Consider the following 13,556-nt stretch of genomic DNA (forward strand, 5'->3'; position numbering starts at 1 on the left):
AAGGTAAATGGTGTTGCCAACTCTACAACCATAGAACAAGAAGCCAACGCTCTGAGACAAGCAGGCATGCCTTGCACCTGTACTGGAACCACCTTTGAGAAAAAAAGCTACAGGACGCAGTCTCCCACTATGTTCCTGGGCCAGTACTCCTGCCATGGTTCTGCAATTTTCCCTAGCAAACAAGTGAAACATTTTGCCAAAATCAGGGAGGCCGAGGCTCGGGCTGGTAACTATTGCACTTTTCAACATGGTAAAAGCATTTAACATTTCATCAGACCATTTTACAATATCAGACATTTCAGAGAGGGTTGCTTGTCTCAATATATTGTCATAGAAAGAACAGTCAGGTATCCATTGGCGGCAGTAACCAATCATTCCAAGAAAGGTTAGCAGGTCTTTCTTGGTAAGTGGGCGGGGCAGACCCACTATAGCAACAGTTCTTTTGTGACTGACTTTCCTAACTCCCGGAGACAGCACAAACCCTAGGTACTCAACCTCCTGTCTACACCATTGTAATTTTTTCTTAGACACTTTGTGACCACACGTATGCAACCATTTCAATAAGGATAGGCTATCAGCTCGGCAGTCCTCCTCTGAAGAACTACAAATCAAAAGATCATCAACATATTGCAACAGTACAGAACCATGAGGGGCAGTCCAAGGCCTGAGGGTGGCTTGGAGTACTATAGAATAGACCACAGGTGAGTCTATATATCCCTGGGGCATTCTACACCAGGCAAACTGGCGACCGTGTTGGTCAATCGACACAGTAAAAGCAAAGAGTGGCCTTGTCTACAAGGACAGAGAAAAAAGCATTCTTTAAATCAATTACAGTAAAACATTTGGCTGTTGCGGGAATGGAGGACAGTAGTGATGGAACATCAGGTACAATGGGTGCTATTGGGACTATGTGGTCATTTATGGCCCTCAAGTCCTGTACAAATCTGAAGGAACCATCCGGCTTCTTTACAGGGTTAACAGGTGTGTTGTATGGAGAAATAATTTCCTCCAGGATTCCATCCTGCAGAAACTTTTTCACCATTGGCACTATGCCATCCATCTTTTCTTTAGAGAGTGGATACTGTTTGTGATAGATAGGAAATGCACCTTCTTTGAGAGTGGCCTTGTATGGTGTGCATGAAACAAGTCCTACATCCAGATCTGATGTAGAGCAGACCTGGGGGTCTATATCCTCAAAATCTTCTTCACTATTTTGTTGTGACAGCATCAATAAACCTGGTTTGCATGCTACTATAGTGATTTTATCTGAGGAAATGTCTAGACCTCCTTCTGAGTTGGTTCTAATCGTGATTCCTAGTGGTCCAAACAAGTCTTTTCCCAACAAATTTACAGGACACCTTGGTATTATCCTAAAAGAATGTGTGCATATGGTGTACCTTTCATCATCTTCTGTTGGTAGGGGTGGGGTCCTATATGTTTTTGTCAGTATCCCATTAATTCCCAAAGAGGGTTCCGCTGGTTCCCACTTGCCTCTGAAATGATCTTCACAAATAGTACTCCTAGTGGCCCCGCTATCGACGAGATAGGGGAAGAGTCTCCCATTTATTGAAATAACAACCATTGGACTGTCAGTGAAATCATCTGAGACAAAAGGAAAAGCTGGGACACTACCCTCCGGGCCCCATCATTGTTGTTGATTTCCCCATTTGATTGGAAATGTTGGACCTTGTTGGATGGATGTCTGTGGTTGTTGTGTCTGGTTAGGGACAAAGCTGGAATCAGGAGTCTGAGGAGCGGTGGGGTGAGGACACTGACTCACCCAGTGATCCTCAGCACCGCAATTGAAACATCCATTTTTTGTAGAGCGACTCGTCCCTCTTCCATTTCTGCCTTTAAATCTGCCTCTAAAATTTCCTCTGCCTCTAAAGTTCCCCTTCGTATTCCCTTGAAAATGTTGTGTGGAGACAGGCGATGGCTTTGGTATATCAAAACAACCTGCTGCATCTTTCTGTGAAAAAGCTTTGCCAAAGTCAGTTATAGAAAGTGTTGACCATTCAGTAATCATTTGTTTGACTGGGACCACTAAATGGGGTTTGAGATTACTCAGGAAAGTTTGGATCAATAATGGATCCAAAGTTGTCAGAATACCCAAACTGGCTTTCTGTCCATCCTGCCATATGAGCCACCCAAGGGTTAACTAGGCAGTGATGTACTTTCCATTTTCCCATGAAAACAAAACAACATCAGACAATAACTCAACTTAGATTCCTTTAACAAAAAAAATCAGTACTGTCCGTGATACTTCTTTTATACTAATACAGCTACAATCACTTCAGGACTTTAACAGAATAAATTTGGAACACGTTCAAGAGTATTTCAGACATACAATAAACACAATTTTGCTCATGGAGCTGCTGTTTTGTTTCAGACAAATTTAAACCACCTATGAATTTAACTTGCAATGTACATTAATCTGTTTGTTTATCTTTCATAAAATAGCTTTACCCAAATTGTAACTTTATAACCTCCGGGAAAACCACTCACCAAGTATACCTTTTGGTTCTTGAAACAAAATAGCAGTCCACACATACACACTCAGCGCAATTAATTCAGCGTGATACATTTAAAGCAAAGCAGTTATACAATCATACACAAAGTTTACACAATACATTGATCATCACTCACCAGTTCTGTCCCGAACAGAACTAAAACTCTAGAGTACTCTGTAAATTTTTCTAAGGTCACCAAAACCTTTTCTAGTGTCCCCAAAACACTATGACCCCTAAGGTCATGACCGGTCAACTTATCTATACTTATGAGAGGTTCTATAACCCAACAGCAATCTCTGTGGGATGGAAGCCAAGTCACACACCTGACACCTGGACCCCGGCAAGTCAATTTCACTCAATAAGAATAGAATCAACTTACCGAATCCGTTAAAAGTAGCTTTCAAATTCCGTTAAGGGTAAATAAACATCCATCCCTGGACAAGCCCCCAGTGCTGAAAGGGTTAATCCTGTGTCTAGGGTGGTCCCTTCAACCTCTCAGACCTTAGATCCAATGTATTGTATAAATTCAGATATATCTGGAATCAATTCTCAAAGGAAAAATAAAACAACACACACACCATGGCGTCCTTCGAGAATTAATTGTGATTGATATAGTAAATTTCACGTCACACAGAATAAGACATGCGCAGTAGACATCAAGACTATTACAGCTGGTCAAGACAAAACGCTATTGTTCTTTGTTCTAAGCTAGCTAAAATAATATGAGAAAAAGATAACAAGAGACAGTACATGATTTCTCCAGTAGCTAAAGGAATGCTGAGAAAATGTGTGAAAGTTTTAGATAAGTGTGTGAGAACAAATGAGTTAGAAGAATCTCATGTTGAGACAGTTATCTGAGAAGTTAAAGGGGTGTTCAAACTGTACATATTGTAAAATGGAAGTTTGTGAATATTAAGATGGCTGACAGAAACAAGATGGATGCTTAACATAACCTTTCAACCCCCTCTTAAGTCATGGAATGATTTTCAACAGATCCACAGCCTCCTGAAATTTACGGTTCTTGCTACGTTTGTTATATTCATTTACATAAAGATGGCTGACAGAAACAAGATGGATGCTTATCCCGGGAGCGTGCAGCACAGCGATCAGTGGTGCAGTGTGTCACTCGGACACACAGCACCTCCGATCACGTATGACGTAGGCGCTTTACCATGTGATTATCTGTTCACACAGCTGATCACAGTGTAACTAGGACGCTGACAGCGCGTGAGTAGAGGAGAGCTGACAGGGGGATCGGCGCTGATAATCAGTGAAATTATTATCAGTGCAGCCCCATCAACAGTGCCCACCAGTGATGCCCATCAGTGCTGCCTTTCAGTGCCTCCTCATCAGTGCCGCCCATCAGTGCCCATCATCCCTCCCTCCTAGATTGTAAGCTCTAACGAGCAGGGCCCTCTGATTCCCCCCTGTATTGAATGGTATTGTAATTGTTCTGTCTGCCCTAATGTTGTAAAGCGCTGCGTAAACTGTCGGCGCTATATAAATTCTGTATAATAAAAATAAATAATAATAATCATCTCCACCTATCAGTGTCCATCAAGGCTGCCTATCAGTGCCCATCAGTGCCACCTATTGGTGCCCATCAGTGTTGCATATTAGTGCCGCCTATTAATGCCCATTAGTGCAGCCTCATCAGTGCACATCGGTGCTAGCCGACCAGCAGCCACAGATGTACTGCAGCAGCATGGCTCGGCTGCGCGAATCGCCGTTATGCTACGTCAGTAGCATTAATGGCCACTAGGGGGTGTTTGCGCACCCCGATTGCTCCCCGCGCCGACGCAAGTGCCCGGCAGTCTCGATCACCACGGGCTTCCACAATTGCTCGGGGTACACGGAGAACTGACAGATGTGTGTGTAAACACAGTTTCCAGTTCTCTGTATGAACAGACGATCTGTCAGTTCACTGCTCAGAGTATGAACAGTAATCTGTTAGTTTCCCTGCACAGTCCCCATCCCCCTTCAATTAGAACACAAACTAGGATACATATTAACCCCTTCACTGCCCCCTACTGTTAACCCTTCACTCCCAGTGACATTTTTACAGTAATCAATGCAATTTTAATCGCACTGATTGCTGTATTAATAGCAATGGTCCCAAAAATGTGTCAAAATTGTCCGACGTGTCCGCCATAATGTCAGTCACGATGGAAAATCAAAATCGCTGATCGTCGTCATTACAAGTAAAAAAAAAAATTAATAAAAATGCCATAAAACTATCCCCTATATTGTGTCCGCTCTAACTTTTGCACAAACCAATCAATATATGCTTATTGCGTTTATTTTTTTGGCCAAAAATATGTAGAAGAATACGTATCGGCCTAAACTGAGGGAAAAAATAATTTATTTTAGATTTTTTTGGGGGGTATTTATTATAGCAAAAAAATTTTTAAAATGCGTTTTTTTAATTGACGCTCTTTTTTTGTTTATTGCACAAAAAATAAAAACCGCAGAGGTGATCAAATACCACCAAAGGAAAGCTCCATTTGTGGGAAAAAAAGGACATCAATTTTGTTTGGGAGCCACATTGCACGACCGTGCAATTGTCAGTTAAAGCAACGCAGTGCCGTATCGCAAAAAGCGGTCTAGTATTTGGCCAGCCAAATGGTCCAGGGCTTAAGCAGTTAATGTTTGTATATACTTTGTTTTTAGACATTACTGGAATATGCCTGCATAAAATATGTGGAAGCAGCCACATGTAGTCCCCACCAGAAACATGTGTGACTGGGTGACAACATAGGAGAACAATTGGGAGACAGCGACAGTGAGTGTTGTCACCCTGTAAGAGGATAACAGTGCCTGAACAAGGACATTTATGGAAGGAAATTTTTTCATTTGTTTAACAAAAAAATAAAAAACCCAGTGGTGATTAAATACCACCAAGAAAAGGCTATGATAATTTTTTTTTTTTTTTGGGTACAGTGTTACATGACCGCACAATTGTCATTCAAAGTGAGACGGAGCTGAAAGTTGAAAATTGGCCTGGGCAGGAAGTGGGTGAAAGTGCCCAGAAAGCAAGTGGTTAAAATGAAAACATTTGAATGGATTTCTACTAGTGTATGGCCAACTGTATTTATCATTTAAACACTCTCTGGCAAGTCCCCATTGTGCTGGAGGGTGCTTTGGATAGATGTTTTCCTACCAGCCCAGCACTTATTCTTATGTACACACATCATATTTACACACCTATGTATATCATGGAGAGGGTGCAAATTCTGACATTTCAGAATGACATATTCTGATTTGATGTATTTAATTGTACAATTACAGACCTATCATATTGTGGCTCATTACCAGTAAAATGATGCATGCTCAAAATTTTTAAAGAGACCCGGTCCCCCACTTTTGTGTTCCCTTTAAACATTGCACTTGTTATTACCATTGATGTAGCTTTCCCTTTTTAATAGTCATTTGTCCCAAATAGGGATGCACTGATACCTACCGCAATAGTTTTGTTTTAACTTCAGCTGTCAGCAAAGGTACAAAGCATTGAAAAGTTATTTAAAAATGAAATAAACTGATTTTATTTTTTAATTTAGCGCTTTTTCAATGTGAAATGTGTAAATATATATATATATATATATATATATATATATATGTGTGTGTGTGTGTAAAAATATTTGCTAACAAAGCAAACAAAAAACGTTTATCGTTTATAAAATAGACGTGAACAAACAAAAAAAATCAGGAAAAGAATTAAATGAGGGAGAATAAGGCGTTAATTAAGGCTGATTATAGTAAATTAAGGGTTATTAAGGGGTTAAACAAAGGAACATTTGTTTATCCCTTTGATCTGCAGATGAAGAAACAGAAATATACAAAAAGAAACAATGTTTCTTTTTATTTTAGTGTTTCAGGGCTGAGCAATGTTGTTAATAAACATTGCCGGCTGCTTTTTTTTTTTTTTTTTACAGCTCCAATTACCAGACTTCTTTAACACTGGGGAGACCCACTGACAGCTCAAAGAGATGAGTCACTGTTAAAGTAGCGGTTTCAGGTATTGGTGCATTTGCACGATTACCCATACTTGTGCAGATACTCAGTGCCCAGGAGATCAGCTCCGACGTGCGCTTCATGTATGCTGTAAAATATACATATGGCAAAAGATAGTTTTCCATTTCACAGCCCACACCATCTGTACCTTCCCCTTATCTCCTCTTGTTGGTCCAAAGGGAAGAGAAGGATACTTAAGTTTTTGAGGCTCTATGTTACTCTCTGCTGTCAAGTAAGGTTTTTCAGAAATTACAGGATCCCTTTACAGCTGAACTCCGGGATAAGTCCATGTTGACTAAATACATTCGCCATGTGTAATCTTCCTTGAATCTTGGTGTGCTTTATGTATTTCTTCCACATCTGTGCAGTAATCCAGTGTGACTCTTTTCCTCTGTGCAGACCGCTCACTACTGCTCTCTCTCCTTGTGCAGGGAGACTGGTTTTGTCTCTGCCCACTCCTGAAGTTTTCTGCAGGCAGCCTGTAGTAGGTGGAGCCTGATGGGCCCCTTCCACAGCTCTGCTCTCTGCACAGACTATGTACAGCACAATGATAATGTCACTTTGTCAGGAACTATGAATCAGACGGAGACAGAAATGCAGTAAAAAATCACACCTTTTAATATTGTGATAAAAATTGTGCAAATAGTAAACGTAGTCAAAACATAGCCAGGGTTCGATAATCAAAGCGGGTAGTCAGTGCAAGCCAGTAAATCGGGAAGCCAGAGATCAGCGTATATGGAGATGGCAAACAGGATCAGGAGCTGGAATGCCTGCTCACCTCCCAATGTTGACCCCACTACAGAGTCACACACGCCTGTAGTAATATCTCTCCGGATGCCTCAGGGTAACCTTTCTTCCTCCTGGTGTTCCTGGACAAGACAGACCTCCTCTGTGTTCTCATGATATGGACCCCACTACAGAGTTGCACACGCCTGGTGAAATATCTCTCAGGATACCTCGGGAAGACAAATCCTCATCACAGTGCACCTCCCGGGATCTCATTGTCATGTGTAGCCATATAAAACAAAGGCAAACCATAGTGCTCTCTGCTAATAACGTTTAATAAAACTTAACTCGCATACAAATGTGAAAAACATTCATATCAGCAATGATGATGAGAATGGAGAAAAACTTTCTGAATGGCGGCACCTCACACCTGTATGCATTACGCTCTCAAATGAGCTTTTTCAGCAGGTCACTGAAAGTTGCACTACGATGGAATTTTGGCAATATTTGGACTTGATTTATGAGTTTTTGGTTGTGCTACACTATATATTATATTTAGTTTATTACCTATTGAGAGTCACAAGTGGATACACTCTAATGCCGCGTGGAGGAGGAGGAATGTACCCATACACCTGTGAAAAAAATGTAAATAAAACACACAAGGGTTAAAAATAATTTATTGCACAGCTCCAGGGGTCTTCTTCCATCTTGGGGGGTCTTCTCGCCGGACTCCTCCGCTATCTTTTGCTAGCGGAGGAGCCCGGCTTTCTTCTTCGTCGCCGCCGCCTCTTCTTCCGACTTCGGGGGTCTTGTCCCCCTCTTCGGTTCTTCTTGCCGGGCCTCCACTCCTTCTTCCAGCTCTTTTACTGGCGGTGGCCCGGTCTTCTGTCACATCCTCTGGGACTGTGACATCATAATGGGTAGTGACATCACCCGGTGACCCCACCCATTGTCTTTATATAAGTCACCATGCAACACGTCCCTGTCATTACGGCCAGAGACAGCGACAAGTCAACATCTCTAGGAAGAAGAGAAGAACAGAAGGCGGCGAAGACAGCGGCGACAGAAGACCGGGCCACCAGTAAAAGAGCTGGAAGAAGGAGCGGAGGCCTGGAAAGAAGAACCGAAGAGGGGGACAAGACCCCCAAAGTCAGAAGAAGACCACCGAGTGGCGATGAAGAAGAAAGCCGGGGCTCCTCCGCTAGTAAAAGAGGCATCAAAAGAGCAGAAGATAGCGGAGGAGTGCAGCGAGAAGTCCCCACAAGACGGAAGAAGACCCCCGGAGCTGTGCAATAAATTATTTTTAACCCTTGTGTGTTGTGTTTTATTTACATTTTTTTCACAGGTGAATGGGTAGGGGTACATTAAACCCCATACTCATTCACACAGGGTGGGGGGCTGGTATCTGCGGGCCCCCTTATTAAAGGGGGGCTCTCGGATTCTGATAAGCCCTCCACCCGCAGACCCCAACAACCAACGGCCAGGGTTGTCGGCAAGAGTGCCTTGTCCTTATCAACATGGGGACAAGGTGCTTTGGGGTGGGGGGGAACACGGAGTCGGTGGGTGCAAGATGACAGCCAAGCCCTCTCCCCAACCTAGTTGCGCAGGTAGGTGCCTGCGGTCAGCATTGAGTTTGCACCTATCACTGGCACATTGCAAGGACTCTTGGACCTGTACCCAAGTGTAACGAAGACCATGGAGATGCTCCTCTAACACAGGAATTCTTTGAGGCGCAAATGAGTCAGGCAACATGGATGGTTAGAAAACCGTAATTCGCCAGAAACTGAGACAATCGGGAAGTGGTATTGATGGCACTATTGTGAGCAAACTCAAGGTAAGAGGTCTGACGAGTTGTTATGGTGGTCAGAAATATAGCAGCATAGAAACTGCTCCAAGGCTTGTTTGGCTCGTTCTGCTGCCCCATTGCACTGCAGGTGATACGCAAAGAAGGAAAGCTGAATTCCCAACTGTGCACAAAAGGCTCGCCAAAATCTGAAGACAAACTGGCTACCCCTGTCCAAGATGATAACCTTGAGAAGCCCATGTAATCTAAAGGTCTCCCGAGCAAAAATGGATGCCAGTTCTTTTGTGGGCAACTTCTTAAGTGGAATACAATGTGACGTTTTCGAGAACTGGTCAACCACCATAAGAATAACTGTGTTGCCCTGTGAGTTGGGTAATGCCATAATAAAATCCATAGACAGGTGGGTCCAAGGCCTCTCTCCATTGGGTATGGGTTGTAGGAGACCCACTGGAAGGTGTTGTGGTGTCTTACACTGAGCACACACGGAACAAGCAGCTATGAAAGCAGCTACGCAGAGAATAGGTCACCAGAATTGTTGGGAAATGCCACAAATGAGTTGATTCTTCCCTGGGTGGCCAGCTGCCTTGGGAGAATGATAAGTCTGGAGCAAAGCAGTGCGGAGACTCTCAAGGACAAAGCAGCGGTAACAAGGTTTCTCGGGAGGAGAGTGGATCTGATCGGCAAGAATTCTGTCACCCAAATTGAAGTGAGACTGGTACGAACAGTGGCCAGAATCCGAGCGGGAGGTATCACAGGAACAAGAACCGACTGCATCTTGGAAGCGGAGGAAAACAATGCATCAGCCCTTACATTCTTGGTACTGGGTAAGAACGATACTATGTAGTTGAAGCTTGACAGAAAAAGAGCCCATCGTGCCTTTCTGGGAGATAAACATTTTGCCTCGAACAAGAATGTGAGAGTCTTGTGATGAGTCAAAATGAGAACCAGCAAAGAAGAAAAGTTACGAATAAACTTCCGATAATAATTGGCAAAGCCAAGAAAACGTAGCAGACGTAAGCCTACTGACTGAGGCCACTGTAGGACTGTAGTTGCAACTGATATAGTACTGACTTCTATTACTCTATATTATTAGTATCAGATACTGTTTTTTTACGTGTCATGTATTTTTGCTATATCTATACTATTGTCATATTTTAATAAATGTATATCTATTTATACTCCATGTTTTGGTCTGTCTATAATGGACCCTAAGGGTTTTTTCAACCGTGTCTTTTGGTACTAGGTGTTTTGCAATTTGTTCCGATTTTGGGTCGGACAGACCAAATCTTGTTCACACGCAGTCCAATCCCTTCTACACATTTTGTGTCCTAGTATTAAATGCAGTTTTCCATTTGTCACCCTCTTTGATCCTCACAAGATTGTATGCCCCTCTCAGATAGAGCTTAGTGAAAACCGTTACTCCCTTGAGGCAGTCAAATAATTCCGTAAGCAAAGGAATCAGATACGCATTCTTAATTATGATGTGATTGAGACCCCTATAATCGGTACAAGGTCTCAGTTCTCCACTCTTATTTTTCACAAAGAAGAATCCAGCACCAGCAGGAGATGAGGATTTGTGGATGAACCCTCAAGAAAGTGCATCGGCAACATAGTCCTCCATAATTTTGTCCTCGGAGACTGACAAAGGGTAAACTTGGCCACTAGGAGGCCTGGCACCAGATTGGTCAATTGCGCAACCATACGACCGGTGTGGAGGCAAACGAACAGCTTCAGCTTGGTCAAAGACATCACCAAATTTGCAGTACACTCCTCTGGCAGAGGTGAGTGAAGAGGTGCACAAGACCTTGGCCACTTTCCAAAAACATGTCCTCCTGCAGTGTGGTGACCATGAAAGAACCTCAGCCTGAAGCCATTTAAAAGAGGGGTTGTGCCTCTGTAACCAAGGATAATCGATAACCACCGGGTAATGGGGTGAGGAAATAACTTGAAATTGAATTCTCATGGTGAAGAGCTCCTATGACCATGGTCAGCGGACCAGTCTCATGAGTCACATGGGCAGGCTGTAGAGGTCTCCCATCAATAGCCTCAATAGCAAGAGGAGTGGCATGAAGCTGTGGAATTGAGTGCTTAGATACAAAGGAATTATCTATGAACAGGCCTGCAGATCCGGAGTCAATTAAAGCCTACTTGATGGACAACTCAGACCAAGAAAGGGTAACCAGAACAAATGGCTTATCCTTCAGGATAACTGGGGACGTAACGACGCCACCTAAGGTCTGTCCCCTACAGGTCCTCAGGTGCAAGTGTTTCCCGGACGGGTAGGACAGGACTTCAACAAGTGACCCGCCTGGCCACAATAAAGGCACAAAAGCCCTCCTGATGACGTCAGTGTGACAAAGCGCATTGAGAGAAAAACAAGGTGTGTCAAAAACTGAAACTGCAGCAGAAGATGCAACGGTATATTTAATTAACCCTTTCATGACTAAGCCTATTTTTGGAATTTGGTGTTTACAAGTTAAAATCCATATTTTTTGCTAGAAAATTACTTGGAACCCCCAAACATTATATATATTTTTTTAGCAGAGGCTCTAGAGAATAAAACGGCGATTGTTGCAATATTTTATGTCACACGGTATTTGCGCAGTGGTGTTTTAAACACAACTTTTTGGGAAAAGGGACACTTTCATGAATAAAAAAAAACAAAACAGTAAAATTAGCCCAATTTTTTTGCGTAATGTGAAAGATAATGTTACGCCGAGTAAATAGATACCAAACATGTCACACTTTATAATTGCGCGCACTTGTAGATTGACGACAAAGTACGGTACCTAAAAATCTCAATAGGCGACGCTTTAACATTTTTTTACGGTTACCAGGTTAGCGTTACAGAGGAGGTCTACTGCTAGAATTATTGCTCTCGCTCTGACGATCGCGGCGATACCTCACATGTGTGATTTGAACACCATTTACATACGCGGGCGCGACTTCCGTATGCGTTTTCTTTGCTTCGCGAGCTCGCGGGGACGGCGGGCGCTTTTGAAAAATTTATTTTTATTTTTTTATTTATTTTATTTATTTTAAAACGACTAAATTGTTTAAAAAAAAAAAAAAAAAAAAAAATTTGATCACTTTTATTGCTGTCACAAGGAATGTAAACATCCATTGTGACAGTAATAGGTGGTGACAGGTACTCTTTATGGAGGGATCGGGGGTCTAAAAGACCTTTACACTTCAATGTATTCAGATCGCCGAAAACTGCGATTCTGAATACCGGATATTTTTTTAAAACCGGCGCCATTGGCAGCCGAGTAAACGGGAAGTGACGTCATGACGTCGCTTCCGTGTTTACGATGAGGAGACTGGAACGAAGCCGATTACGGCTTCGTTCCAGTTCCTCCGCAGCAGCCGGAGGCGTCGGACAGGGAATCGGTGCTCCCGATCGAGCGGGAGCACCGGTAACAGCGGCGAGAGGCGGCGGGAGGGGGGGACGTCCCCTCCCGCTCCTCCGGCATAACAGCCGAGCGGCTTTTAGCCGCATCGGTTGTTATGGCTGGAAAGCCAATCGCCCGCTGTAAAAAACGGTACCGGGATGATGCCTGCAGGTGCGGGCATCATCCCGGTATACCCCCCGGAAGCCGAGTACGCAGATCTGCGTACGCTCGGCGGGAAGGGGTTAAAATCAGCCAAATGGCTACTCACACTAATATAAAGATCGTATAACAGTAAAATACTGTGGTCACTCTGTGAGTCCCCGGTGGATGATTGTGTGTAGATATTAACAGGAGAGAAGAGAAAAACCGTCCAGACTTCGTTTGTCAGGGCTGGGCTCAGCCCTTCCTTCTCTGAGCTGGCCGCTCAGCTACTGGCTAATTACCAGTTCCTATCTCTCCACAGCTACTCACCTGTTGATGATTTCCTGCTCATCAGCCTTGCCTACTTAAGCCGTCCAGCCCAGAAGATCTCTGCCTTTGCCTTTGTCAACATCACAGAGACTATCTCCTGCGTGTTTAAAGACTTGCTTGGCTGACATCCCTTCTGGTCCCAGATCCTGTTTGCTGTTCCACTACACTGATCCCTGACCTTCTGGCTTGGCTGACTATCTGTTCTGGTTACCGAACTTTGGCTATATTTTGACTATTTACTTTTATTATTAAGCAAGTGTGATTTAACTGTACTTCTGTCTCGGTCTGATTTCATATTTTCTGACATTGTCTTGTCATCTCGGAACCAGCATGGAACACACATGGAGTTGCATCGGAATAATGTCAGAACATGGAGATAACACTTCAAAGCATCCGATTCTTGGCCCGATCGAAATGGCTATTGATCTCTGATGAAGTGGATTGAGACAGAGCTTCAGTATATCATTTCTGGTTGTCATTTCTGGTTCTTGGAACACAAGCCATGTCCAGGACGTGGCGGAGCAGCGGTGCTTTGTAATATACATACTGTGGGCTGTATTAGTGCCAGTTTGACACCCATAAATGTGCAACTGAAGTGGATTCAACTTTATGGTAAACACTATTAGGAAGTGGGCTTATCTT

The sequence above is a fragment of the Lithobates pipiens genome, unplaced genomic scaffold (assembly GCF_037356315.1).
Source record: "Lithobates pipiens isolate NorthernLeopardFrog02 unplaced genomic scaffold, aLitPip1_a1.2 Scaffold_1, whole genome shotgun sequence".
NCBI classification, from domain to species: Eukaryota; Metazoa; Chordata; class Amphibia; order Anura; family Ranidae; genus Lithobates; species Lithobates pipiens.